This window comes from Peromyscus leucopus, chromosome 12, assembly GCF_004664715.2.
Source record: "Peromyscus leucopus breed LL Stock chromosome 12, UCI_PerLeu_2.1, whole genome shotgun sequence".
In the NCBI taxonomy this organism is placed as follows: domain Eukaryota; kingdom Metazoa; phylum Chordata; class Mammalia; order Rodentia; family Cricetidae; genus Peromyscus; species Peromyscus leucopus.
In genome coordinates, this window is record NC_051073.1 from 55,062,915 (window position 1) to 55,089,528 (window position 26,614).

Consider the following 26,614-nt stretch of genomic DNA (forward strand, 5'->3'; position numbering starts at 1 on the left):
CAGAAAAATCATGCAGATCAATATTTTATTTTCAAAAGACATATTATCCAAGAATAAGCCCATATTTGTATTGTACTTCTAGTGTGCAAATATTTATTTTAAATTTAGTAACTATCAGCAAGGTTATTGCAATAACATTCCTTAAGAAGATTCTTTCTCTCTTGTATTATATATACATGAACAAACTGCATGTTTGTTTAAAAGCTCTTGTCACTTCACACAACAGACACTGTCTGATTTCTCCTTTAAACTGCAATGAGGTCACTCTCCTATGTTTGTGACATAGCATCAGGTTGCCATGGAGATGATAGCTTTACCAGCAGCTCTGCCTTGCCATGACTTCACAACAAGGTTACCAAGAAGCAGATGGGCTGTGAGGCACACAATCCCCCTTGTCTAAACATAACTAGCATTGATAATTAATTAGCTGAAGCAGTAGGGGAAATTATAGAAAAGTGGAAAAGGTAACAAGATTTCTATTTATTACTTATTTGATAGATCTATTCCTTTTTCTAGAGAGAGACCACACCCTTCCATTCCTGGGGAGGGAAGGATGCGGAGTATACCAAATTTATGTGGCTCTGGCTGGTTTGGATGTGCTAGACCCTTTGATTTCTGGATTAGCACGGGGAAGTAGTTACATTTTTGTTACAGAAATGGTGGGGAGGTGGGATCTTAACACAATAGCTACCTAGTACACTGACCTTGTAAAAATATTGAGGGCTGACGTGATGGCAAGTTCTTGGTCACATCCATACTTGTATCACCCACAGCTCATTAGATAGTTTGCAGAAATTTGAGGGGTTTTGATTATTAAACTAATTTTAAAAGGGAGAAATTATATATTCTAAATTGCTTCCTCTGAGAGACTGAAAAAAATATGTTCATAGCTATACACAAGGATATTTGTCTCCAAATATGGGCAGTCTGTGTGTCTAGGCTCTACCAGCGACACATTTTGAGTTGCATTGCAGTTTTCCATCAGTTATCCATGCCCAATTACTGTTGACTGCTTCAATGTGTATGAAATGTTGCTCAAGGCTCATCATTCTTTTCAATGATAAGTACTTAAAAATATGTCTTGCTAATAGTACCAGACACCAGAGACCACAGAGGAAAAGTATGTCCTGTGTCACCATTCTAATCAGAGTTCTGTTTGTGAAAAGTGAAGTTGACCCTTCCTTCTCTATTCACACTCCAGGGTTATGGTGCTATTGTGTCTGCAAGAACTTGTGGGTCTTAGGGAGGATGGCTGGAGCCAATTGTGGAGTTCTGCCTCATTAGTTGTACCTTGTGTGGACTGGGACATGGAAGAGGGTAATTGATGCACAGCAAAGCAAATGAAAGTGCTTCTTAAAACATCCTGTGTACATAGACTGAGAAAAGTTCACTGAGATAAAATCAACCCAAATCGACATTCTCTACTCTTAAAACAAATTACTGATGACTTGGTGCACAATGACTTGAATCTTGGTCAGTTCTAGTGGGGAATGATGAATTAGTTAAATTGGTAATCCTTCTCCTCCCATTTTGTGTTCTACTTGGGCTTTTGTTTTGCAATCCTGGAAACTAAAGACAAGGCCTCAGGTTTGCTACACTATCACTCTACCAGGGAGCCACATGCCCAGTACTGTGACTCCTGTGCTTGTCCAATGCACTGCTCAAGGATATGTGTCCTCTCATTTCCTGTCCTAGTTCAACTATTTTGTTTATATCATACATAAACAAATGCTTACAGGGCTTGTGATAAATCTTTGTTGACTGGGTAACATATTGAAAAATTTGTCTTATTATTCATGCATGATTTTAAGATCCAGTTTCTAAAGTTATATTCCTGGTATTATTCAGTTGATGGAATTATTCAAGGAGTACTGGTATCTTCAAGCTCCTGAAATCATATATGTACCTTTATAATGTCTCTTCAGGTCATGAATAAATCTTAAACCATGAAATACTACTGTTTTCAGCACAGAAGTGATTTTTAGGAATCTTGTTCTTGCCCATGGTCTCTGTTCATCTATTTACTTAAGATATTATTATTAATCAGCTCATATACATCTAAGATCAGACTGTACAGTTTAAAGTGAGTAAGTTAAAATGTCACTCTTTAAGTTGGAATGTGAATTTCATGATTAACAGTCATTATCACAAACATCTGAAGCTCTAATTGACGGCTCGATGTCTTTGAACAGTTAAAAAAAACGGAAGTACAATTTAATTATTACTTGATTAATGTACTGTGTTTGGTATAAAAATACTCCCAGAGATGGGGCACTTGGAAAAATGGATATTCAATAATGAAAGGTTTAGGAATTCGTAATCTAGTTTGATGCTTTGAAAAATGAAATAATAATGATGATGATGATAAATGTTTAATAAGGGCTTGCTATGTTCCAAGCACCGAGCTAATATTTAATTCCATATCCTCCTCCCACCCTGTGCTATCTTAAAAAGAAAGCTTGGAGGACAGAATTATTTTCCTTTCTGTATGAATGAAAAATGTGTTAGGAGGGCTAGGAGACCTGCACCATTTTATACACTTAATAGTTGACGGTAAGAGTTTGTGTGACTTATAGATGGAATAGCAATCTTAATTATTCTGATACTCCAGCTAGTTGTTCATCCCTGTGGTTTTCATTCATTTTTTCCACTCTGTTTTAGTATTTCTTTGTTAGGAGAAAATGAGCAGATTATTAATCTCTTTGTTTCACATATGATACAAGCATGAACCATGGTCCTTTGCAGATAAGTACCACAGGACATAATTCTTTTGCCATGACATCTGGCTAACATGTACCACCACGTAGGAAACTCAGCATGGGTTTCTGCTTTCTTGGTAGAAGATACCAAGGGGAGATGATGTATAATTACTTGTCTGGTGGTTTTAAATTGCGTGAATAACTGTCTATCTAAAGAAGAGTATAGCCATCCATTTTTTTTTCTCCCAGCCAGTATATGATAAGAACTTTGGGAAGTGAAAGGAACTTTGAGATGGTTTAAAATGAATGACCCAGAGAGCTGGTGATTTATGAGCACTATCTTGTTTTCCCTGAGAACATGACTAATTCCCCAAGCCTGCAAACAAAGAAAGCGAAATAAACAACAAATTCTACAGATGACACTAGAAACACTCCAGAATGAAATAGGATATGTCACATCTGAGCCAACTGTCACGTCTTTAACCCTTCCATCTGTTGCTCTACATTAGAATAAAGAAAGTTAAAAACACAGACCACATCTAGGCTATTAGCTAGGTAATTTGATTTTCAAATATGTGTGAGCCACAGAGGCACACTGTATGATTTTCTCTGTGTGGAAACATTGAGGCTCAAAAATAACCCTATGCCCTTCAGCTACCCAATATGTTTTGTGCCCTCACTCAAAGCCATCTCTGACTGGACACCATACAAAGGGCTTTCCTGGACTTCACCAGAGTGGAATCTATGGGTTGCTTTCAGGAAGTCACATGGGGGCTTTCAAAGATATCTTCTTTTATGCCTAATTCGATACAACAATAAAACAAAAGTTGGAGAGAGTATTGAAGTTATAAACAAGTTTGCACATGTTTTCTGACTTTATTACATTAAAGTGTTGATTTATTATGAGATTCAAAGAGGTACTGGGAGACAGAAATTTAGGAAAAATGATAATAGCCAACATACGAAATGCTACAAAAATAATTTTGGTTATTTTAAGAAGTATCTATATGGGTATGACTTTAGGGTGTCTCCTCAGTGGTTCCATATCAGTCCTTCCCAAGCTGACATCCCATTGGCAACACCCCATGGTACATGCTTCTATGGAAATGCATTCTACTGTTAGTGGTTGCAACTAATGTGGGCACCAGGGACCCTGTGAATGTGACATGCTGTAGCATGTTCCAGAAGCTGCTGCTGCTGGTGGTGGTTCTCGCTGAGCCATGCCCTTGCAGCCTCTTTGTTCTTACTTGAAATGGGAAGATGGGTGGGGAAGAAAACACCCTAGCAAGAATCACAGTCTGCCCAGACTTCTTTACCTTATATACAAAATGTTCCTGAGGTTTTGTCGTTGTTGTTGTCATCAAGTTAGGTTTCTGAGATATCAAAAACTCTTTTTTTTTAATTAAGAAATTTTTTTATTCATTTTACACATCAATCACAGGTTGTTGTCATCTCTCCCTACTCCCACACCCTCAGCCTCCTATCTTACCCTCTATTCCCTCTTCCAACAAGGTAAGGCTTCCCATGGGGAGTCATCAAAAACTGTTGCAGAAATGTTCATAGTTGGCAATTAGAGGTAACTCCCCTACCTCAAGAATATGAGTGTAATGTTAAATACCAGTACCTACTTATTTCTCAGAAACACGGGAATCCTTTCCCCCCTATTTCTTCTGTTGTTCTCATTAACAAGTCCCCAGCATTTGGGGGATAAGTATTCATTTTCCTTCAAATTTTTTTCATCTTGTTCAGACCTTCTGTTTTATCAAACCAAGACAGATTGCATCTTTTGATGGTGTATATGTAGTATCTACAAATATCTGTGCATGTGCATAGGGATGCGTATGTAAGTTTGTGTGTTGCTGCTGTTGTTGTTGCTGCTGCTGTTTGGCTACTCTTGAGCCCTGGGTGTCTTACATACTAAGCAAAATGCTAATACATTTCACTATAATCCTGTCCTCCAGCTTCTACAATAAATGTTTTTGAAGTAGTACCATTTTAGTTTAATAATTTATTTTAGTAATACTTAGTACTAATAAATGTTACTGTAGCTGACATTTAAGCAGCATGTATACACATCAGTACTCTTACACTCAAATATCAGTTCTCTCTGATGTGTCAAACATCTCACTATTCTTCAAGAATTGAAGTTTAAGCTTTGTTCTCAATGTCAGGTAGGGAAATGGTCATTTCTCTCTATAAAGAGGGGAAAGATGAGACTCATGCTATTCTTTAGTTATTCTTTAGAAAAGAAAAAAATAAAACAAAGACATCGCCTCTAAATTGGATATGTGTGATCCATTGGCTAGTGGCATCAATATTCTAAAAATTTACTAGAAATAGACATTGCAAAATTTTGCCTCTACTGTGCTGAATTAGAATCATTAGTTTAAAAAGAAACTCCATTAACCATTTTACAAATGAAAGTTGGAGAAGCATTTAGAAGTGCTTAGAAGATTTCACTTCCATTGACAAAGAACAGAGAAAGGAAGTCTCACAAATTAGAAAGTTCCCATCATGACAAGTGGGGAGTAAAGAATGGAGGCAAAGTGGGGAATCTGCGTACATTGTGTGTGTGTGTGTGTGTGTGTGTGTGTGTGTGTGTGAGAGAGAGAGAGAGAGAGAGAGAGAGAGAGAGAGAGAGAGAGAGAGAGAAGAGAGAGAGACACACACACACACACACACACACACAGAAAGTCCTATCCAGACACAAAACTACAGAAAGATCCCTGACTAAAGTTTTCAGTACTCCATAGATGTAGATCTCAACCTCAAGGTTCTTTCTACTGACCAGAAACATGTCTGGAGCCTATCTCTTACCTAAGGTGTTCACAGACTATCCTAAACATCAGGGACATAACCTCAACTTTCATTCTTACCCCAACCATTAGCGTTGACAGAGGCAGTCTTTCTGATATTTCCTCGCAAGGCTAGCACGAGCTTCTGAAGCTCAGTGAAAGAACTTCTTGTGATGACACAAAGCAGAAGCCCAACAAAAGCTACAGCTATCAGAGGAGAGGGGACCTCAGCTGAGAAAACGCCTCTAGTCAAGCCTGTAGGACATTTCCTTAATTAGTGATTGATGGGAGGGGCAGCCTATTATGGATGATGCCACCCAGGGCTGGTGGTCCTGGGTTCTAGAAGAAAGCAGGCTGAGCAACGATGATGAGCAATGAATGATGAGCAAGTCAATAAGCAGTACCCTTCCTTGGCCTCTGCATTGGCTCCTGCCTCTGGGTGTCTGCCCTGTTTGTGTCCCTGCAATGACTTTCTTCAATGATGAACTATGATGTAAGCCAAGTCTTCATATCCCCAAGTTGCTTTGTTTATGGTGTTTCCTCAAAGTAATAGTAACCATAACTGAAAGGATGATGGTAAACATGATGACATCATAACACTTAAACTATTTGTGAAAAACACTTCATACAATTATTGCTACTGTATTATAGCTAATATATCAAATTACTTGCTAAAGCAATAGGCGTTTCATTTAATGATATAAGTATATGTAGAAAAGGCTCCCCCAAAGGAATGGCTTCAATTAATAAATGAGGCTGATGGATCTTCTCACAGTGTATGGTCAGGAATTAATTGACTATCTTTCTTCAGAAATTGTTTCATTTGTTTTCATGTAGTTATACTGTAGGAATGATTATTGTCCTATGTCATTTTGAGACAAAGTAGATAGTGTTATAATAAGCTTGGTGGTGGTACCCAGTAAACTTTCCACACTCAGCCTTTTCCACACACCACTCCTGTCCTACCTGTCCCATCTTATTCTGGCCTGTTATGAGACACATCCAAGGCCACTAACTTCTCTGTGAAAACATCGGATAGTTATGGATAGTTATGAAGGAATGAAGCCTTAGAGCTTTACTGTAGCAGTTTCAGGAGTAAACATTCTTTGCCATGTCTCATGGCTTCTTCTCCTGCTCAATAAAAACTCAAAAGCTCACAGCATGGGTTAGCATGGCCTCATTACAGACACGGATTTATTGTCATTTCAAACACAAACTCAATGCTTGAAAAAAAGTGTCCCAAAGCAGGGAATGAGCAATAAAGTAAATATGATTAAAAAACAGGGTTGGAAGGTAACATAGCCAAGACAATTTCATGGCATAACATAACACATATAAGAGATTTCAGCATGTGGAACATTGGGTGATTAAGGGATAGTTATTAGATACTGGCATTCACCATCTATCCCTATTACTGTTAAATCTTCCAATTTATTTTGGGGAACAGATTTTGACATCTTGCTGAGCCCAGATCTCTGCCTCATTAGGAGGTATATGTCTATCATGCCTGGCCCTCTTCTATCTGCTTCATCAGGAAGCACGTGTGTTTCAGAGTTGGAGCCATGTACTTTAAAGCTTCCATGTGCACTCGATACATCCACACATGTACACATTGAGCATACCATTACATTCCATCTAGGTGGAAAAAAAAAAAAACATACTCCATGTAAATTATTAAGGGTTGCTACAATCGAGACCTGTTGGCTCAGGTCTATAATCCAGGGTACTCAAAGGACTGGGTCATGTGGATCTCAAGTTCAAGTCCTATGTTAGTATGGGTCATGGGGGGATATCATTACAAAGAGTCCAGATCTTCCATGGAAGTTTCTAATCCAATGAGAAGCATATGGTGACAGTTCCTTCCCACAACACTGCTTGCATACTTAGTATTTGATGCAAAATCATACAAAAAGGAGAGATTTCAGTCCTTCACACAAGACCAAACAGACTATTACTTAAGCATAGTTTTCTGTTCCACCCCCTATCATAACTGCAGATTGTTGCTATAGATGAAACTTCATAACCTCAGACTTTCTTCCTCATCCATGTTAAGACTTCATCTTTTCTATCAGGAAATTATTTCACAGATGATTTACTAATCAGTTACTTTAACACTTTGTTATCTAGTATATTATCCATCTGTTACATTGTCTGTGTAATTGTTTAATTTCTTAGGGAAACTAAAAATCATTTGAGGATAGATATTGTCCAAACTCTGCCAAGCTCCATAAAAGTTATTTTTCTTTAAGAACAAGTCTCCCATTGTGCTGTAAGCCTGTATTTCAGACCTCCTCCCTCCTTCAATAAACAGCATTCGGAGAAAAATTTTATACTGTATCAAGCTGATAATAGAAAAATGAATAATAAATAAAAATGAAAAAAAGAAAAAAAGAACAAATACTTTGCATCATATGATTACAATGACAATGTGAAATGTGACAATATTCTTTTTAATGTGGACTTAAACAGAAAGTAACTTTCTAATGTACAAAATTTAAAAATCCCTGGTTCCTGCTGGGGAGCCGAAAGAATGCTGGTTGCATCAGTGAGAAATAAACAAGCAGGGAGGAAAGAGATGCAGGAGGCAATGCCCCCCCCTTTACTGGAGAATAGAGAGAGGTGACATGTCACCCTATCATCTCTGTAATCCAGAAACAGAGAGAACACTGGAGAAAAGCAATGGCTGTAGAAGAATTTTCAGAAAGATCTAGGTCATAATGATCATATGATGAACAAGTACTCAACTGCATTCCAATGCCAAGCCGATGCTGATTGCTCAAGTAACATTTATTAAAAAGAAAAAAATTCAGTGACTATGCAGAGTAAATATTTTCCAAAGATCTATAGTTACTAAAGCTTGATTTGTCTTTATAGTTCTTGCTGGGTTACTGATACTTATTTTGAGAACAAAAATACATATTTTAGAGGTAGGAAAATGTTTTTGGGAAAAGGGGGAAAGGAAATAAAATTGTGAAACTCTGGAAAAAAACAAGCTATCAACAAATAAGTCAAACAATAACATCAGCAATGATGACAAAAGAATCAGGAAATAGAAAAACTACCATTGAAAGGCTAAGGAGACACTGGGAAAAGTGCTCTCCCCTTCCAATGGCTGAAGTTCCATTCTCCCTACTTCCCACTAAACAGCTGTCTTTCTTTCATTCCTGAGACTGGTTCAATGGTCTGCTAACAAGTCTCTCCCACCAGTGTTGCTCTCTGTGAGAAAACACATCTCCCCTACAGCCAGAGCATTTTGTCTCAAGGAAAAACAGGCTTCTTATCAAAATTCTTTGTGCCTACCCCATTCCACACCTAGCTTGCCTTCACTCCCTGAGGTCTTATTCAGCCTTTATTAGGCACTGTGGGGACAGACAGATATAAACAAGAACATGCTGCCTAACGGCACTCCAGGAGCTTACATGGTAATGAGAGACCAAGTCCATGTCCCTTGATAAGATGTGCCAAGCTTGCACAAATAGGGACATGTTTATGTCTCCAATTTTCCTCACCAATTCCCCTGAGTGTGGACACTACATTCTTCTTTCCAAGATGCTAATGTTCCTAATGTCATTTCTCTCCTCATTCTCTTTGGCCCCCAAAGGTTTATCTTATTATGCATCTTATGGTGACATACCTTCCCCACCCATGTGCCTTTATGTTCCCCCAACTTAGCTACTTTTCAGTATGCTTTTTTTCATCATGTGTTTCTTCCACTAGTTCAGCTCAATACGAAGTCCCCTGTGCACAGTTGGAACCCGCATGCAGAAAACTACCTGATTCATATTGATGAGCAATTATCATCAGTTGGGTAAAGTAACTAAAAATTGATCTTCTGTTGTTGGCTTCTACATAGACCAAAATGAGTCATTTCCAGATTCTGCCTGTGGAAAATGACAGTTTTGTTGATGAATACACCCTGTCCAGTGGGTGAATACTAGGCTTCAATATATATATATATATATATATATATTTCATTTTTATTTATTGTGTATGGGGTGGGGTACAAAGGTGTGGTGGTCAGAGGATAACTTAGGGAAGTCAGTTCTCTCCTTTTACCATGTGAATTCCAGAGAGCTATCTTGGGTCATTAGGCTTGGTGCAATCCATTTTGCTCTCTGAGCCACCTTACAGGCCAAGTAAATATTTATCGAATAAGAAAATGAAAGGAAGAAGTCACCAACAACCACAAGCAAATATTTAAAATATACCTATACAAATACAAGTATGATTAGAACTGATATTGGACATTAAAATGCTTTTTCCCAAATAAAAGTCTGGAACTTTGTCATTAGAATACTTAAGACAAAAAAAATATCAGTTCTCTAACTCTTTCTTTTATATGCTCCAATTTCTTTTTGCCTCACATAGAGCAGTGAGGGCGCTGGAGTTGAAATCATGAGCCCTTTTTACTTTCACATCTGAATTATGAAATGCCACATCCACCAGGCTCTGCCAGAAGCCGGCAGCATCAATATTAATGTATGGAAGGGCCTGTAGCTTGGCAGTGGGAGAGCTTAAAGCAGGGACTAATCAGGAGCTACATCTTAGTAAATAAACTCAAAATCTAATTTGCTTAGTCTTTCATCCACATTTTAAGGGGAATTATTATTCTTTTTTAAAAAGCAAATCAATATAGACTCTCTCAGAACTGCTGACTTAGTAGGTTTAAGATGGGAATGTTGTTTTCCTCTCTAACAGCCTACTAGCTAATCTACCAGCATCGCACTGTTCCAATCCAACAGATTTACAAGGATATCCTTCAAGAATCACTCAGGAAGGATTTAGGAAGCCCTTGCTGCTGTGTTCAGAGCACCATCTGGCTATTACAGGGACATAGACCACAAATAGGCTGGACTTTTGTCAAGGGCTTCATAAGTCAGGTAAGGGAGGCAGTCATAGATAGCTGTCATCCAAAGAATAAGAACAATAGTAAGTGCTCTGCTAGGTCCTGTGCTACAGGACCACAATCAACATACAATTTCTAGCCCTGAGAATTGTCATTGGTCTTTCTCACACTCAATGTAGATACACTGTAGGTTTTATATTTATTATGCCATTTATTCTGCAAAGCCAGTCTGAGAAGTTCATAACATATGATCAATTAACAGACAAGGACATGTGATTCCGTAAAGTCAAATGACCAAAGCAAGATGCTATCAGAAATGGTTGAGTGTGCATCCATAGCCCAGCTGTGCCAGATTATAAACTGTTCTCCTACTGTGCTCTCTCCTCATCAGCTGGTACCTACTATCCTTGGCTTTACTTCATCTTTTCTTGTTACCGCTTGATTTATGTATGCTGCCAACACCAAAGTGATCTGCTGGGCATCTCTGGAACAGTTTTTGCTACAGAGTGTTTGACTTGCTTGCCCATCACCCAGAGCAACACAGAAGATGTCATGGCATATAACATATAGGTTCAAAGTGTGGTATCTAATAACAATTATGCTGAGATTCAAATTCCAGATCCATCCTTTTGAATATGTATGACCACCATCATGTTCCTTTATGTGCACTGGTTTATCCATAAATTGGGGGATAAGGAATTTATGAATACCACTGACTACTTTTGTTGCCCAATACTAAGTAGTGTGTGTCACTATGAGGTTTATGAATGGCCATTTCGAGGTGTGTGTCCTAGAATGTAACTGTATTAAACAGATAAATTGTGGAAGAAGTACTAAATGGCAAATGATCTGGCCCATTAGATGATAAAATTAATTTAATTTTATAGATGGATATGTTTATGTGAATGCCAACCAATCTTCCAGTGTTCAGGTGGGTAAGGTGAAGCCCCTAAAGGTACAATAACTTTCTATGAAACAGGAGATTGGAGTCTTTTTAGAAGGCTACAGTGGCTGGGTGGTGGTGGTGCATGCCTTTGATTTCAGCATTTGGGAGGCAGAGCAAGGCAGATCACTGGGAGTTCGGAGCCAGGCTGGTCTACAGAGTGAGATCCAGGACAGGCACCAAAACTACACAGAGAAACCCTGTCTCGAAAAATCAAAATACACAAACAAATAAATAAATAAATAAAAGGCTACAGTGTTGCTTTTGGCACATAAGCATTTCCTGACAGAATTAAGTATTATTCTCCACAAAGAAAGTAGATTTCAGACAGCCTTCAATCACTCACTTGCCTGAATTAGTCATTTGTTCATTGTAAATATTCTAATATAGTGTAAAGCCAACCCAGTTTCCTTGACTGAGTCTTAGGGTTTATTCTAGTTTAAAATATTTCAAATAGAACCTGCAATGCAAGGGTTTTTCTGTGAAATAAATATTTCATCTGTGAGTGAAAAATGTAGTTGAGCTCATTTCAATAAATATTTGAGTGCCTGATTTGGGTCTGGGATTATGCACTGGACAAATAGCATGACTTCTGCTCTTTGGGTCACAAGAGCTTGTTTTTTAAAAGTTCATCTCATCTTTCTGTCTTTTTTCTTTTTTTCAAAGGGTTGGGTTAAGAATGCCAAAACAGATTGAAGTTCTCTATGTTTCTAGAAGCTCCTTTGGGAACTATACATTTCTTTTCATAAATTTAAGCCTCGATCTTATATAATGAACATAAGGTAATGTTTATATAATAAAGGGTGCTCTGTTCCTCATCATTACCTTTTACAGTATGTTTAATAGTAATTTATCCATCACTCATTAAAGAATTTTTACAAGGAAAAAGTACATGCTATTATTCCAATTTTACATACAAGTAAACAGAAGTGTAGGCTACATAAATGTATCCAAAGTTATATGAAGGTACTTGAGAGAACTGATGTTTTGACCCACGCCTTCATAAGTAGATCTTTTATATCTTTCTAGTTCTTAGGAGCCTTTTCTGAAGAAAGTAAGTGTTAAAAAAGAAAAAAAAATCCTCATTGAAATGCTGAATGTTGAAACAGTGAAAAAGCAACAGAAATGTCATACTGTATAATAAACTGGAAAATCTTAGCAACTAGACTTTGAAAGAACTTTTAAAGAGAATTGCTTGTGCCAAGGTCTATGTAGGTTTGTGAATGACCCTGATGTAGCTTTGTAGAGACCAAACCAAATGTGCATCAGGAATTAAGAAAAGGGTTCGAACACAGTTTTATTGCTTTAGAAAAGGAAATCAAATTTTTAGCCATAATGCATCTAATAAAGCAACGCAAGATTTTTTTTCTTTATTGAGACTGTTAGGAAAAAGGAATTGAAAAAGTGTCACAGAGGCCCCCTGTACAAAACTTGCAACTTTTACCAAAATCCAGTGTCATTGTTTAGTAAGGTACACTGGGACACCAAATGTCATGGATTCTGTGTGCAATTCTCTAAAACATTCAGAATTCATATGACCTCTGGATCCGTAGTTTTAGTGATCCCATCATCATGTATGTACATACACATCCATGTATAAACATGCATGCTATGCAAACATGGGAAGCATCACGCTGTATAAAGGAATTCATTGTTGATTCTGTACCTGTGCTTTTTCCGTGTGTTCCACAGACACCCTTGTCAGCACCCATGGGATTTGGTTTGAGATGCAGATCTTAGACCCTACTCTAAACTACTCTATCAGAAACTGCATTTGAACAACAAAGCTCCTGGGTGTTCAGAGGAACAATCAAGTTTGAAATAGTCTGTTCTCCTGGAAAACCTGACAGAGGTTCTTCTGCATGTGCCACAGCAGAGCTTTGGGAGATACCAACCAAAACATATGTGGTGATTTCAACCATGTGGTAATATTGCTAATGTTTGGCAGCGAGGCTTGAATGTCAGACTACCAGACTACGCTAGAGTTCTGCAACCTTCTCTTGGAGTGCACTGGGCATCCATCATATCACTCAGAAGACACATGTGTGCTACTAGCTTAAGCTGTAGTGTTATTGTAAGTTTGTATATAGCAATTGATCTGTATTTACTTCTTCAACTTGATTAGTCTCTTCCAATCATTGCAATCTGCCTATATTGACCTCCCCAATTGAGGGACAGAGATTGAGGGGAGGAGGACAATGAAAGAAAATATAAAAACAATCTATCTTGATCATTATTTCTTATTTTGTGTATTATTATTATTATTATTATTATTATTATTACTATTATTAAAAGTAGTAGTAGTAGCAGTAGTAGTATTTGAGACAGGGTTTCCCTGTGTAACCCTGGCTGTTTTGAAACTCACTCTAGACCAGGATGGCCTTGAACTCACAGAGATCTGTCTGCCTCTGCCTTCTGAGTGCTGGGATTAAAGGCATGTGCCACCACTGCCCAGCATATTACTTTGTGTACTTTTTATGATGAAAAACTATTTTTTGATCCCCCCCCCAGTTATATGAAGATTACCAAGGTTATAACCTTTGCTCCTGATTGGTGATAAAATTATATATGTTCTGCAGACATATTGGACAAACAAAAAGCAAAGGAATCTTGCTGGAGCAGGGGCTGGTCCAGTGGAGTTTTGGATCCCTCCTGTTACAAGGGCTTACATCTGGATTGTGAACACCACCACAGCAGGCGAATTGTGCAGTGAAGGGAGGCACTAAATGCTCTGTGTTTGGCTCCCATATCTTTTGTTTCATTTTGGCCTTCTCTCTCCATGAGCATCAGTTCACAGAAGCTGGGGGGATGACATGCAAAGAGTAATTCTGCTCGATTCATAGAATTTCTCTTCACCTTTAGGTCACAATTGAAATTGAGTTTTAATGTGAAATTTGCCTCAGGCTCAGCAGATGCTTCCCGACATCACAAGCAACAGTTTGCCTTCTGTACACTCATGTGGTTGGTCATAATTAAGTATAAAGTTTCAAGGGGCTAGCTAGCATCATGCCCAAACCTGTTTTTTTCCTGTTCCATTTTTTTCTACATATGGAATATGGTTCTGCCCCACACAGCTTTGCTACATTCATGCATGCTCATGATAAGAGGTGAATATAGATTAGGAGAGGGAAACATCTATGCCAGGTGTAAAGGGTTAAAATCTGATGTTGATTAATTTTTAGGTTATTTAAAAATAAATCCTTGTAAACTTTGGATTGAAAAAGGTAAATGAATGGTACATCAGATTTATTTACTCTGCTGATAATCCCACCTTTCAATCATCCTGTAGCTGCATTCCCAAACATTCTGGGCATCAATATTAATGTTCTCAGCTTGGGGCTCTAACTAATAGAGATGGCATTTCACAATTCATATGTAAAAATTAAAAGTCAAGTGCCAGAGACAGGAGAGAGTAACGGGATCTATCCATCCAGTCTTGGATTAAAAGCTCTTCAGAAAACTCAGCTTTTATGGGCCTCTCTCAGCAAGGGAATTCAGCATTAACAGGTAAATAGCAGTGGTCCAGAAATTCACTCTTTTGGTTTCCTGACCATAAAAGATCTATAAAGGGCAAAGGATGCTTCCTGGGATATTTCTCTTCAAACGTGACTTAAAGGGTCTGACTCTGGGATTCTTCAGACTGCCAACTCGTGCCCAATGAACAAAAGCTCCAGAACAAGAAACAAGTGGGAGAGATGAGTGCTTGTTCTAGTCAGCAGGGAGGCCGTCCAAAGATCTGCCTCTTTTCCCTGTTGGCATGGAACTCTAGGGTCCTACTCATCATCATGCAGACAAGGTTTTATTTCCATTTTTGTAAAACAAAAAACAAAAACAAACAAAATCCTGTTTTTTTTTTAAATTTACATTTTAGGGAACCTAGCTCTCCAATCACCTTCAGAGGCAAAGATTAATCCTTTAACATCTTCATCTCTCTTTGTTCCTTCCTTCCCTTCATCTCTCCCTTCTCCCTCCCTCCCTTCCTTCCTTCCTTTCCTCCACTACATTGGCACACTGGACTGATGTAACGAGTATATGCTCCTCCCTTTCTCCTTCCTTCCTTCCTTCCTTCCTTCCTTCCTTCCTTCCTTCCTTCCTTCCTTCCTTCTTCCTTCTTCCTTCTTCCACATTGGCACAATGGACTAATGTAACAAGTGCAGTAGAGAAGTTTCAACTAACTATAAATGAGAAAAATGTTAACTAAATGAAGTGAAAACTAGTCTATCTTCTCCTGCCTGATACTATTTTATGGTCAGAATAAATATAGATGAAGTAAAACAACAGCTATTTTCCCATCCACTCCCTCATCTCTTCAGGCACAGTCTTGTTTGTTTGTTTTGGTTTGGAGACTTGTTTTTAATATGTGGAAGTCTCTGGTAAAAAAGAGAAGGTGGCCTTTTGTCACTTCTACACAGGGTCTTTCTTTCTTGGCTGCTTTATTTCACAGTTTAAGACACTCTACTTCAAAACCATGCTCACTCTCTAAAGGCACCCACAGTCAACATTGGCATGTAATTATTTCCTAGAGAATTGGGTATGTAAGGATTTGAGTTCCTCACATACTCTCATTTTAAATGAGATTTCTTTTTCTATGGAATGACAAGTGTTTCAATAATGTGTTTTGTTCATTATTCTCAAAATAGGTAAGTGCTTCTTGCTTGCTATTTACTTTATTCTGATAATTTTTTGTCCTAATCATTACTAAAAGTGGTTTTCCTAAAGAACCAAGGCACTCACTGCCTTTGAAAGGAATTTATTTTATCTTTGTCTTCAGTTTTATTTACTTTAAAACATGGTACAAATGTACTTTTATTCCCCAGGACTCCAGAGTCTTAACTTCTTGTTAGGCAACACATTTACAGACAAATTTTCACAACTTACAACAATTTCAAAGCTCAAAACTGCAAAATAAAATAGGGAAAGAGGCTTTCCATTAGCCTGTTGCATGTCTAGATGGAGTTTCATTTCACTGTAGTTGTGCTGTATTTATCAAGGTGGTTGCTCAGTTAAGAGAACACTTTCCAGCCTGTGTTTTCGGCCTCCAGTGAAGGAGAGGCTAGGGATCCCGGCAGTTTCAATTGCTGCAGGCAGTGTTTGCTCTACACAAAGGAAGGCAAGAAGACCAGTCCAGCCAAGCACTGCAAATATCCCCGTGGCTCAGAGGGGCAAGAGGATATCTGTGGCTGGGAGAATTCTTTCAAATAAGATGGACAAAAGACTTTGTGAAGCTTAGGAAGATAAAATGGAGAGTAGGGATGATGGGGAGAGGAGACATGGAGGCGGTGAGTTCAAGCTTGGATTTATAATTGATATACAGACAGTTCGGTATTCCTGTAGAGATGAAGTTCTTTTATTCTCTGTGCCAATGACAATAATTCCAGACTTCAAACATTCCAAGAGCTGTTCCTCCCACCTCTTGGATCCCTGCTTTCTTCCACCACTCACCCTGCCCGATCTTCACTAGATTCTTAGTTCTGCTGCTGCAAAACAGAGAGCTAACCACCCATATGTTCTTCTGGAGAGTCTTGCAAATGGGAGAGGAAAGTAAACAAGGCCATGGTAATTCAGATTATTTTGCATACTTGTATCGTTTCTTTTCCCTTTATTTGATAGACTTCTGTTTGAATAATGAGAACAACACTGTTGTCATTACATGATAACCCCAATCACACTTTGTCCTGCTTTCAGAGGAATAAGAACCCATCTCCCTGGAATCAGAAAGGCACTATCCAGTTTTATTTGGCTCCTGTGGGTGCATTTTTCCTTCCATGTGGTGTAAGGCATTGGGAATGTGCTGGTCTCCTGAGTTCAGTTGTTTAAATAATGTTCCCTGCCTTCCCATGCCAGCATCAAGGAACATCACAGAGAGCTGCCTGCCACTTTGGGGACCTGTTCAGTACTGCTGTCATTTCATTTCACTATGCATAACCATCCTCCCTCAGCCTCCCAAAGGCGTCCTCCACTGCTGTACCAGCAGTTAAAGGGATGCCTATACTTCAGGGAAATGTGGGGCAGGTCAATCATCCATGGAACACAGCAGGAAAACTGGAGAAATCTTGCCATAGATTTCTTGACTTGGAAAGATTAAATAGAAATGGACTCCAGTGATACGGCTGAATTTTGAAACTAAGAGGCACGTGTTCTTCATCAAGCAGTCTGGTTTCTGGTCCAGATAGAGGTACCTCACAAGTCACATGAAAACCCACTCAGCAGGAACAGTAAGCACAGTAAAAGAGAGTGTAAAGTTTGGTAGTTAAAACAGGGTTGCCTTGCTGAGATTGCGGCCTCTCACTTGGGGATGGGGAGGACAGCATAAAACCCTTTTTCCTTGTGATAAAGGATCAGATATGCTTGCGCTGATGTTCTTGCCTGATTGTAATTCCAAACGTGCCCTGAGTTAAAACAGAGCAGTGTGAATTATTCAAGAGTTAGATGCTACACGCAAGCAAGGATGGAGGAGGAGCATGGCTGGCATAGGGTTGTAGAGCCAGGAAGACTTGATCGCAAAATCCCAGCCTCAACATTTATAGACTCGGTGGCTCTGGAAAAGTTTCGTGACCTCTGTTCATATCAATTTTCTCTCCTGTAAGTGGAAATAAGCCTAATCCTGGCACAGTTTTCATCAAGATAATGGGATGCCTAACAGTCTGTTTTATGGATATTTCTTTAATCATTGTTCAAAAATAGCAGCTGAAATTAGCTACAGGCTGCCCCATCTTTTCTAGTATTTTGCTAAGTTTCCTGAAAGTCACAGCAAAAAAAAAAAAAAAAAAAAAAAAAAAAAAAAGAAAGAAAGAAAGAAAAAGAAAAAAAAGGGAAAGAAAAAATCTAACTTAAGCGTTATCACTTTACTTGGATATTCAACAACAAAGGGATAAAAACAGCACCAATTCTCATGGCTCTTAAAGATATTCAGTCCTGAGCTTAATTCTTGATGCTGTTCACTACAGAAATGACAGCTCTAGTTCAACCAACTGCTCAGCCAATCTTCACTGAGAAATTCCCAAGAACAAGCCTTGCAGATCAGACCTTTCCTTTCTATGTGTTCCCCAATGGTAAGCATCAGACTCGTCACGTGCAAAGCAAGGTTCACATCTCAAAACTCCCCATGTGCTCTAGGCTGTGTGTATGATGCCATCTCATTTTAATTCTTGAGCTTTTCATCAAAGGTAACAGGCCCCAAGATCTTAGCACAACTGAAGCCGTTGATGGAAGTACCATTCAGGCCTTGGAACCCAGTACATAGGCTGCAACACCTGCGAAATGGGAACAAAGACCTAATCCATCAAAGAACTTTCCCAGAATGAAAAGCCCCTAGATGTCCTACCCTTGCTTTTTGGCTTCTTTAGTTCTGCTTCTGGATAACTGTCCGAGCTACTGAAGTGTGTCAACCCAAGATGTACTTTTTTTTGTGCTTAAAACCCCATCCTGAGAAAGGTTCAGGACTGCACTGGCATCCTGAACAGCCAGTGTAATCACAGAGTGACTACTAAGGACTTTCTATCGGCTTGAATCTGTGTTTTAGTGGCCTTCTCTGGTGGGTACATCACATTTCAATTTGTTTGTTTTCTTAAAAATGAATAACTTGGAAATAATAGGACTTTCAGAAGATAAAATACACATTCATTTGAGTTGAGAAATAAAAGTCATGTTAAGGCAAATTCTACATGACACTTTGCAGATGTTCACTGTACTTTGGAGAATTCTGCAAAATAATACAAACAATAGATATTATGTTGGGTTTCCATGACACCAGGATTCCTATAGAGATATAATGGTAATTAGGTAGTATGCAGGGGTCTCTGGGACCCTCAGCTTCACCTTACCTATAGATAGAAACTCTTTCTTTTCATATGCTTTATATGATAGATTCTAATCATACTTTGTCTATTAGTATGGGGTTCTGCTGTTAAAATGACTCCTGAGATTAAACTCTGAGATCCATGATGTAAAGAAGGTTTGATGCATTCACTTTTTTTTTCTTCCACGTACTCAGAACATACTTGTCACGAAATTTATAATGGCTTAGTTTCCATAATGTGTTAAAGCTATCATAGTGTTAGTGTGTTATATTCTCAACACTCTGTAGCATATGTCTTGTCTCCCAAGAAATCTCATGCTTAGTCTATGTAGAAGTGAAAAATCCCCAACCATATGGAGGAATGAATTCTTTACAAGCAATTATGTTAACCTACAGTGTGTATTAGTGTATGTATGATATATGTGTGCATATGTGTGTATATGTGTGCATGTGTCTGACGTGCGTGTGCGCGTGTGTGTGTGTGTGTGTGTGTGTGTGTGTGTGTGTTTATATGTGGATTTTTACCAAGCTGAAGAAGACATGGTCAAATTCAGACATAAAACATACAGGTTTTTGTCTTTATAAAAATATTTAACAAGATTTTTTTAAAAAAAAATGCTTTTTAACTTTAAATTTTATTTCAGCTTAGTTAATTTGTTCCTTAAAATTACATTTGAAAATACCAGTTTGTCCCTCAATATCATTGTAAAGAGACAAACATGAGTTTCTCTTGATGCAGTCAGTCATTCATGCATCCATTAAATAACCTTTGTAGAGCTCTGGTTCTGTAGTAGAGACTGAAAAAGAGTGAAATGAACAGACGTGCAGCAGTGCAGCCACACTGTAGTAACAAGGACACATTTCACGAATTGCAGAACATGGGCTTTGAGGCCAGACTAGTCATCATGTGAATCCAATTTCAAGACTGACAAATTTATGACCTGAGTTAGAGACATATTCTCATGGAGTCTATTTTCCTGGTGGTGAAATGGGATTTTTCAGACATGTTTTCTTTATAGTTATACTGATTAGATGTATATGTTCAATAATGAGCACATTGCCTAGCACAAAATAACTACCCACTCACTGGTGAGGATTATTTTTCCTTTGGAAAGCAGCTCAAGGCCATGAAATACCACTGTGTCTCTGATCCAAGCCCATGAGAGAGTACCCAGGTGGCAGTGCATTTCTGAAACTGTATATTTCTAAAATGCTCCCAAAGCAATCTCCATTGCTTTCAACTTCTGAGTGAAAATTGTGTTGTCTCCAAGCATTTACTAAATTAATAAAGCTCTAACTCGGTTTAGAAATATACTTAGTATAAACTGGCTTTTATTTTGGAAGCAAATACCATGAGAACCCAGGTGTAAAATATAGAGGGTTCCAAAATGTTCCACAAACATGCTTTCTAAAAGTGATAATCTGAAAGATTAATTTTAAATCTTCTTTCCCCAATGCAGGAGCAATTCCCCCAGATACACTTGGGAGACTTGGGCCACCATCAGAAAGACAACAGCAAGCACACTGAAGCAATAATGACTGAATGGTACTCTGACTTATTAATGCAATTTCCAACAAAGCCTTGCTCAGTATGAGGATTATGGATATCGAACACGGAAAATTTGGCTGCATAAAGCTTTGCTCATGCTACATAATTTTAACACTTGGATCTTAAAAAGCTGTTAGCTCATTTGGCTTCATGTTTGGCTTCATTGGATGTTATTTTTCTATCATTGCTGTAACAATTGCAATAAACAGTGACTTAAAACAACACACATTTACTATCTTACAGTTTTCTATGTCCGTGGCCAAACATGGGTTCAAGGGGGCAAGACTGGTGGGTGGACAAAGCTGAATGCCTTTCTTGAAATTCCAGGGAAGATTTGTTGCCTTTTCTTAGATTTTTTTTTCCCATGGGCTGGCTCTTGCAGGGCAGCTGTGAGTTTAAGACCAGCATTGTTGCATAACTCTAATCATTCCTTGATCATGTTTCCAAATAAATAGCCAGGAAATTCCTTTACCTAAGAACTGATATAATTAGATTGGCCACCAATTATATGCAAATGAAGATACTCTTTCTACTTTGAAACTTTGAAAAATAAATTCATCTTTATAAGTCACTTTTTTCATTCTTTGTTTTCTTTTTATTCTGTTCTCATACAATATGTTCTTGTTCCCCTTCCATTGTTTGTTCCTCCAAGGTCTTCCCTGCCTCTCCTCCTTTCCTCTCCAGATCTGCTCCCTTCCTGTCTCTCATTAGAAAAGAACAGGCTTCTAAGAGATAACAGCCAAGCATGAGAAAATAAAATGTAATAAGATTAAGCAAAAGCTATCATATCGAAGATGGACCCGGAAAATCCAACAACAGGGGAAGAGTAACAAGAACAGGCACAAGAGTCAGAGATCCACTTATTTCCACAGTCAGGAGTCCCATAAATATGTTAGATATTAGCTTAGTATCTTTATGGGACTCCTGATTGTAAAATCATATTTAATCACGTAAAGTAATATATTTGCGAATTGAGGAATGTGCTTTCAAGGCTAGGAATGAACTCAGGACCTTGAAGATGCCAGGCAAGCTGTCATCGTATCAGACTTCCAACACTTCATTCTAGGGTTGGGAACACAACCATCTTACCTGCTGTTGATACTCTTTGGGGCAACAGGGTGATTACAGGTAGTATGAAAACATGTATGACTGCATCTGTCCCTTTGTGGACAGACTGTAAGAAAGATGTTAAACTACAGAAATTTCTCTTCTCTGTATACTTGTTGAACCTTTCCTAAATCTTTAAAATGAGTCAATTGAACTAAATAATGACATGATCTAAATAATGATACATATTTATGTCATTCAAAGGTGTAGATGAACCTCAGTCTACAAAGACAAAAGTTTGCACACAGTTCCTTCATTAATCAGGGAAATTCATGTTGTAAGGCAAGTTAAAGACCTGTAGAGGGTAAAACAGAAAGGGAAAGAATATAATTTAAATTTCTGGGATCCCTTAGCCTTTTGTTCTCTGCACAGACTGCTGCTCACATTCACATCATGTCCTTTCACACCCATGATACACTGGGATGAGGTCAGAGGGTAATCAGGATTTCAATAATATCTTTGCAGATTTACATATAATGTGAGGAACACTAAAAGGTTACTTGACAGATGCTGGAGGATAGAACAAGGGGAGGGATGCTGTAATTCTCTCTCTTATGTGTCCTTATTTAAATACTGTGACATATTTTGTACTTCTGAAGAATCATAACTGAGCCTGTGAGTGGAAGGTATATGGATGTTCAATATGAGAAGAAACTTCAGAATGTTTGGAGCAAAATAAAAAGAGCTACTTGTAGAAGAGCTGATTCTGTAGGTCTAACCAGGTAACTGTGAGGCAGAGACAATGGAGATGCAATGCTTCCATTTGTCAAAATCAATACAATGTCCTTAAAGCTTCTCCATGCCACAAAAATTCTAGAAATTCTGAGTCTGATCATTATACAGTAAAAAAAAAAAAAAAAAAAAAAAAGAAAAGAAAAAGAAAAAAAAACTCTCCTGTTTCTTAATTCCCCTAAGAAGATTAACCTGACAAGCATGTATCATGTTTGATTTACATTCTATCTTAAGAAGGATTTCTCCTAAGAAGAGGACACAGATACTGAGATATAAAAAAAAATTCCTAAGTACTCTAAGAGAAGAGTTGGCCTTCCATCACTTTTTGGATTAGGAAATAGACTAGATCCCTAGATCCATTATTTTTGAACTTCATTAGCAGAATTCCAGGATTGCTCTGAATTCATCAGGAACCGATAGATGAGAGAGGGTGTGAAAAAGTAGTTGGCACAATGGGGAATGGGAAGGATTGGCTCCACTTAGTTCGTGCCTCTTGATTTCAATCTCAGAAACTCTGTCTTAGTTAGGGTTTCTGCTACTTTGCAGAGACACCATGACCATGGCAAATCTTACTATGGAGAACATCTAATTGGGGCTGGATTATAGTTTCAGAGGTTTAGTCCAGTATCCTCATGGCAAGAGGCATGGCAGCATGCAAGCAACTGCGCTGGAGAAGGAGCTAAGAATTCTACGTCTTGGTCCTCAGGCAGGAGAAGGAGATTGTTTGCCACACTGGGTGTAGCTTGAGCCTATGAGACCTCAAGGCCCTCCCTCGCAGTGACACAGTTCCTCCAACAAGGCCACACCCATTCCAAGGCCACACCTCCTAATAGTGCCATCCCTATGGGCCAAGCATCAAGCAGATGAATCTGTGGGAGCCATTTCTATTCAAACCATCACACTCTACTTCAGGCTCCTCATAAATTTCCTTTGAAGGGGGAATAAAACAACTCAAAAATGATTATATAAATGCTAAGAAAAAGAAACAAACTGGGGGCCAGAGACATAATCAGATACAAAGTAGTTTTCCAGTGAAGCCATCTAAATCATGTTCTCCCATACTTCAGAGCTGTTTTTTTTTTTTTTTTTCCTGCATGAGATGTTCCAATCTATGTAATTTTTCATGTGTCTTCCTATCTTGACTCTCCTGTACTGGGTGCAGTTTCCTAGCATGGTCTCAAAGAGAGGGAATTCATGTATTTTTAACATTTGATCCACCATTGTTCTGTATTTCAAGGAACTCCACAGACATGCCTTGTGGAACCCTGAGGCTTTATGCAACTCAAATAAAAACCTGCTGCTCCAGAATTCACTGCCTTTAGCTAAATTCATTCGAACAATTCCTTAGCGAATGGTACAAACAAACTTTTGCAACTTTTTAAAGTAAAAACTTTAGAAAGCACTGGCAGACTGGAGGGAGGGGGATACTCACAAAAAATCACAACAAAAGAGAAAATCTTCCTGATACATAATGAATTCTAAGATATTGATTGGTACAGGCCTCAAAACACAACAGTAAAATGGACAAAGGCATTTAAATGTACAGCTAACAAATAAGAAAAAATACAAATCTTATTAAATTGTATGCAAAGGTTTTAAGGGTCATTTAAAACTAGCTAATTAGCAAAATCAAAAAGTGTGTTGATGTCATCTTGGTGAGTTTGTGGAAATGGATGCTATAGCATAATCCTGCATGCTTTTCTTTTGAAAACAACTTGGATTGTGTCTATTAAATTATGAAAGCATACACTTTGACACAGCAATCTTAAATGAGGATTTAGTCTTTGGATATAAAAACATGCAAGAAAAGAAATGTGTGTATTTGATCATTATAGCATTGTTTACCACACCTGCAAATGACATAAATGGACTTATGAAATGCAATATGGAAACACAATGAGTAAAGGAATATGCAGGAGTAATAATGAGCTAGAAGCTTAGCACATACTTATAAACTCACTAGAAAATCTTGATGAAAACTTCCTGTGTGAAACTGTGCCATGCACAAAAAAATGCAACAATGAATATAAGAAATGAAAACAGTCTGAGCTGAAATTATTATGTACATTGTTCTACTTATAAAACAGATCAATTATGAAATAACTATTTATGTATTTTTACTTTACACCAAGAAAATTTGAAGGTGGATATAAATCCTAGCACCTAGGAATCCGATGTACATGAATTACAAATCTGAACCCAGACAGGCCAATATTGTAAGATATTATCCCTCAAAGATGAATGAATAAATAAGAGAAACATATTTGTAGCTATTAAGGAATAATACTAGCTTTTTGATTGAATAATACCTTATGTATAAAAAATAAAATATATAATTAAATGGCTGGCATCCCACAAGCTGGAAATATTCAATTCAATAAATACTTACTTATGAAAGTGGCCTATTTCTTAATAATAACACAGTTGAAGCAAACAATCACTTTAAAACTCAAAGTCAATAAGAAGTGATGCACACCAAACTCTCCAGGTGATTTGCATAGAGTAATTTTAAAATTTTATTTCTGAACATTCATGAAATACATAAAAAAGGGAAAATGTCAATCTCTATGAGTATTATCTAACCAAATATAAATTACCATAATCTCATAATTGATTATGAATTCTAACCCAGCATGGGGGAAGACTGTGACCCCAAAATACAGTAGGCTGTGTCTGGAGAATTCAAGGCCAGCCTGAACTACATAGAGAATTCTAGGCCACTTGTCCTGTATTTTGAGATCTTTTCTCAATAAACAAATAAGGTTTATAAATTATGTAAAACGACTCTAATAACCAAGACATTTTAGTATAGAAACTTATGTTGTATAACATTTGGAGGCTTGAGAGATGGTTCAGTGGTTGAGAGCACTTGATGCTCTTAGAAAGGACTGGAGTTCTGTTCCAAGTACCATATCAAAAAGCTCACAACCACTTAAAACTCCAGCTTCAGGGCATCTCCTACTGTCTCCTCTAACCTTCATGAACACTTGCACACACACACACACACACACACACACACACACACTAAAAATAAGCATTAAAATTATTTTAAGAGAGTCTCTTTCCTTATCGTTTCAATACAATCATTTAGTAATTGTAGCAGTTATTATATATATATATATATAATATATATATATATATATATATATGTGTGTGTGTGTGTGTGTGTGTGTGTGTATGCATAGTTGCAGAAGCAATAAATTCATGATAAATCTGGTCTTTTAAGGTAATAATCAAAGTGAATATTTATTGAATTCTCACTATGAGTGAGGCAGTATTAATTGGATTTCTTAAAGTGTATCTGAATAGAAGTCTCATGAGCCAGGTACTTACTGTCACTTTTATGCAAACAAGCAAACTGAGGCTTAACTAGTATCCATAACGTGGTCAAGGGTCCACAGTTATTAAAAGAGAAGTGATCCAGTCATCCAACTCAGAAGCAATGCACTGCCTCATCATATACAACCACAACTCAGCCAGCAGTAAAAATCATCAATGTTCCATTTAAAGATCAATCAAGAAAGTTTGCTTTAAGTCAACCAGGGATCCAGCAGAAAATTTTATCATGGACCAACACATGCTTGAAATCTGCTTTTTAACAAGTTTTACCAAAGTTATGATGAAGCTAGTGGATGACAAAATGCTAGAGATGGTTGTCTTACTTTTTCCCCCTTCTCTTTCTATGAGCATGATATAATTTATTCAGGTGAAGTCTGAAAGGAGCCCAGTAGTGTGAACATCAAGGGTGCATTATCAGTGGAGCCTGGAGTGCTGTTATTCTCTTTTGAGGAGAAAGAAAGACCCATATTCTTTGGCTACCACGCTCTCAGTTGGCAAGGTCAGTGTTCTGTTTTTAAAAGCTGTGACGGTTGACTTCATTCAGCTGCAGGGACATCTCAGTAACTGCTTTTCTCCATAGATCTCGCTTGGTGATCGATTCATCTGGCTCAGTCAAGAGAGTCTTTGCCCTTGAGAAGGTATAGAGTTGTCAAGTTGGGGAGATGAGACTTACAAACTTTGAAGCAAAGGACCGTAAAGGAAAATGTTCAATCAACATTTGGATTATGTGGTAGGCTCAGTTACCTATGAGAAATATGGGAAGGAAAATGATAGACAACAAAAGGCTTTGTAAAGTGATAAAGTCT

General features: G+C 37.9%; 1 protein-coding gene and 1 long non-coding RNA gene across 2 annotated transcripts in view; one reads left to right on the forward strand and one right to left on the reverse strand.

Annotated features, from left to right (window-relative positions):
* LOC114701477 (limbic system associated membrane protein) overlaps window positions 1-26,614 on the reverse strand; it is a 2,116,569-nt gene that overhangs the window by 1,051,457 nt on the left and 1,038,498 nt on the right. The gene's annotated exons all lie outside the window — the stretch shown is intronic.
* On the forward strand, window positions 308-20,854 carry LOC119088840. The gene is made up of 2 exons (XR_005092577.1): window positions 308-464; window positions 20,542-20,854. It is a non-coding gene; the product is annotated as an uncharacterized LOC119088840 (long non-coding RNA).